At 51.9% G+C, this 4324-nt stretch overlaps 1 pseudogene; it reads left to right on the top strand.

Annotated features, from left to right (window-relative positions):
- LOC101662701 overlaps positions 1-1093 on the top strand; it is a 1959-nt pseudogene extending 866 nt beyond the window's left edge.
- The last annotated feature ends 3231 nt before the right edge of the window (positions 1094-4324 follow it).

The following is a 4324-nucleotide window of genomic DNA, read 5'->3' as shown; positions in this document are numbered from 1 at the left end:
GACAGCCCTTTTTTTTGCAGATCCAGTGCCGGTAGAGGCACACGCAGCCGCCTTCTTGCTGCTTCAAGAAGCTTCTCTCTTGTGCAGGATGACGTCCTTCAGGGAAAGCTGCCGGCGCCAGTTGCAGAGGAAGAGGCAATGGCTGTAAACGAGGAGACCCCGGTCGTTGGTGTGGGACAGGTGGGTATGCATGGGCCACCGGCATTCTGGGGAAGACCTTGGCTGATGACCTTGCCCTTGTGGGCGTTTTGGAAGATCAGTTCCAAGGAGAAACAATGGCTCTGTGACATCCGACCTTATGTCTCCGGACACCTAAAACTGTAGTGGATAAAGCTGACTCTGGGACGGTCAGTTCTAAGACGGTGGCGGTAACTAGGGAGTTTGGCAGCAGGGGGAGCGGCGTCTCACTGTGGTGCAGAGGAGTGTTAACGTCTTCAAGTTTATCCTTCCTTGATCACCACGTACAGTCCTGGCTGCATCATCACTGTGGCTTCCAACCCAGTGGATTTTCTCGCATACGTTCCCTGGACACTAAGTGGCTGGCCCACGCACCGTGTGGTTGGTGGGGAGCGGTTGTAACCTGGGTTCTGCTGGATTTCGCTGCCGTGTGGCTGAAAACCTCGCCTTTCATCCAAGCAGCTGCCACGGATGGACTTTGGGAGAACATGGAGACGCAGTGTGGCGTGTGCAGTGGCGTGAAGGTGGCCGGGGTTCTCCTCAGGAGCCGAATCCAGAGATGGGGACAGACAGTGACAGGGAACGGTGGAAGGAAGGGATTCAAACGGTGGTCAAAGGTGCCTATGAAGTCCCCAAGCTACACCAGGGACACACCAGCAGGGCCAGTGGATTGAGTGTAGCTGACCTTATCGAATTGATGTTCAAAACCCGCTCCAGGATTCATGCAGTGTTGATGATGCTGAAGGGGGCGCGTGTCTTCCTGAGCCTCCCGTGCATCCGGAATGCTCGGGGCGTACCCAGTGTTATGAACCAGACGCTGAAGGATGAGGAGGGAAGGGCGCGCACACTGTGGACTATCCAGAAGGACCAAAAAGACCCGTGGTCTCAGCCACAGAAACGAAGCCCCGCAGTGTGATGAACACGAGCCTCTCGTTACTGTCCTTGTACAGGGTCACAGTTTGCTTTTCTCTTCCCAAATCTGTGTCTCTGGGCCCACAGGGCCCAGGCATGGGCTCGCCTTCATGTCGGCAGTAGGAGCTCCTGGGAAAGAAAATGAACTCTTGTGGCGTTCAAAAAAAAGAGTTAGTCTCAGAAATCCACGGGGGCAGGGAGTGGGGGTAGTTCTCTCCTGTCCTACAGGGTTGCTGTGAGTTAGAATCAACTCGATGGCAGTTTTTTACGTAAGATCTGACTGCACGCACCCTGTTGTAAGGCGGGAGGGGGGAGCAGGGAGCCCTGGTGGCGCCGTGGTTACATGGTGGGCTATAACCACACCATCAGCTGTTCAAGTCCACTAACTCCTTCTTGGGAGAAAGAGGAAGCTTTCTACTCCAATAAAGAATGCGTCTCAGAACCGTACAGGGGCACTTCCACCCTGTCCTGTAGCGTCACTGTGGCTTATCATCAGTGGCACAGCAGGGAGCTTGTTTAGCTTTATCAGCACAGTAGTGGGAGGGTCAGTGACTTGCTGACCACAAAGCCGACGGTTCCAGCAGTCTCTGAACAGGGGTGGGGAGTGGTGGTGGTGGTGGTGAGATCAGGCTGCTTGCGCCCATAAAGACTGACAGTCATATTTGATCAATTGAATTGTATGTGAGACGAATTACTGAGAGGTGAATGACGGGTAAACATAATAAGGTAGGAGGAAAGAATAATACATATATATATATATATATATACACACACACACAAATGCAACAAGGAAGCAGATGGACTTTGGGGCTCTACTTTAGTCTTCCCTCAGTACAAGAATGGTTTGTTCTAAGAGCGTGGCATTGTATGATACTCACCTTCCTGATATGATCGCTGAAGACAAAATGGGTGCATAAGCAAATGCGGTGAAGAAAGCTGATGGTGCCCAGCTATTAAAAGATAAAGCGGCTTAAAAAAAAAAAAAAAGATCTAGGGTCTGGGGTTTTAAAGGTTTGAAGATAAACAAGTGGCCATCTAGCAGGGAAGCAACCAAGCCCACATGACCACCAGCCTGTGTGCTCATGAGGTGTTGACAGGAAGAGGTCTCAGAAGTTCAAAAACAAGCAACCAAATTGATGTGAAGGGGCGTGGAGGCAGTGGAGACCCCCAAACCCCACCTGTATGATCATTGGACAGTCCCTCTCAGAAGGGCCACAAGGAAGGGAGGATAAATCCAGGGTGTGGGACCGATACTGATGAACCACAAAACTATCTTCTAGTGCTTTCATAGTTCCTCCCCTTACGATCGTGGTTTTATTTGCTTTACTTCATTAATCATGCTAGATTTGCAGATGTACATTTGTATATTTAGGATCATTCGGGTCTTTTCTGCCTGCTGAGGCTCTGCACAGACCTTGAGAGCTGCCAGAGCCTGTCGTGTATCCAGCAACCCGGGGTCCGCAAGACGCTGCACGCACTGGGTCCATCCATCCATCTGATTCTGTTCCAAGATGAGCAAGATGCCGGGGCATTCCCAGCAGGAGGTTTCCAAACGCCTCTGAGCCTATCCGTAGTAGCATCCTCCATCGGTTGAAAACAGGGCAAAGAGGCATGCCCGTGCCATCTCTGGATAGCGATTCTCCCCCTATGCCACCCCAACTTCCAATCATAAAGGAGACCAAACCCACGGAAGAGTGGAGAGGGAGAGAAAGCCTGAGGCAGGAATGGAGGGGAACGGACAGGATGGCAGCACCAGGAGCTTCTCCAAGATCACAAGGTCTCTCTTTGACGTCCCCTCTGCTGTTGCCCAGTCTGTGCAGAAGGAGCTGAAGTCAAACAATGGGAAACTGACGGAAGGGATGCCAACTAAAGGGGTGACCAAGATGAAGCAGATGAGGTCTGCCGGGAAGCTCAGGACCTGCTGGGATTCGACTCAGAGCCAGGAGTGTTGTACCATGCTACTGAAGTGGGACCAACTGGTAGTAAGGACATGGCTGCCTCCCTTCAGATGCACGAAGAGAATCAGCACCAGATGAAGGCTGAGAGCAGAAGGACCAAGTGAAAGGGCTGGAGTCAGAAGAGATGTGTGTGGGCACAAAGCCTTTGTGCTGCACCTTGCCGGAAAAGCCCACCCAAGTGGGTGACCTCCTGGACTTGTTCCCCAAGTTATTAAGCCTGCGTGCCCAGAATTTGCCCTCGCCTGTTTTCTCTGACCCTGGAGATGACAAGAAGTTACCAGTCTGCGAGGGGAGCATGGACGGATCAGAGGCCCTGAAGGATCGCGTCTGGAAGTTCCTGAAGCAGCATTACAGTATCTACGAGGATGGGGACCAACAAGATCTTCTGAGTGCTTACCAAGACAATGCCTGCTTCTCACGACCACTCCCTTCAACCCTGAGGAACCATCCCTAGTCAGCTGGGCAAGTTCCCTAAGGACAGCAAGGTGGTGAAGCAGCTCAAGGGCATTGGCCTGTGTGTTCAGGTGCTGACACACACAAAAAGGGAGATGTGTTGCCTAAGACCCGGCATGACTTCAGCTCCTTCGTGGTGGACACGTGTGTCCAGAGGGAAAAGACGCTTTGCTTTTCTGTCAGTGGGAAGTTCAAGGAGGTGGAAGGAATGTGTAAGGCTCGTGTCTGTACCTTCACCTTCACCCGGACCTTCCTTTTGACTACTGACAGCGATTCCAGCATATGCATCGTTAAGGACCAACTGACCGTGACTGATGCAAGCCCCAAAGAAACCCAGAGTGCCTACTTCAGCCCAGGGCCCAGTTTGGGAGCCCCCCCCCTTCCCAGGAGCAGCAGTAAATCCTGCAGGCGCTCTCCACGTGGTCTGCCTGGGACCGAGGCCTGGAAGTGCATTCATGCAAGCACGCACACCTTTTCCCAGGAAAACTGCAAAGAAGCCCAGCTCCTGGTCAGCTTCATCACCCTTGTTATACTCTGGCCCGTGTGTCATCAAATATCTCTTCCATTTTAAAGATAAAGACTGACGATCCCCCTCAAAAAAAAAAGAAAAAAAGATCATTCCGTACATGAGAGCCAAGATAGCTATCCCTGTGGAAATAGTAACGGGAGTCATGGCTCCCTGAGGGTGCAGGGAGAGAGGCGGGGAAAGGGGAGGAGCTGATGGCACGGATGACAGTATAACCCCACACAGTGGGATCGAACAACAGAATTGTGTGTGAATGCGTAGGTAGGATTGTGTAAGATACGGTAAAACAACAACTATT

Source organism: Echinops telfairi, unplaced genomic scaffold (assembly GCF_000313985.2).
Source record: "Echinops telfairi isolate 266 unplaced genomic scaffold, ASM31398v2 ScPeMD7_22;HRSCAF=79, whole genome shotgun sequence".
Classification (NCBI taxonomy): Eukaryota; Metazoa; Chordata; class Mammalia; order Afrosoricida; family Tenrecidae; genus Echinops; species Echinops telfairi.
The sequence above is the reverse complement of the archived record's forward strand: the minus strand, read 5'-3'. Positions and strand labels throughout refer to the sequence as shown.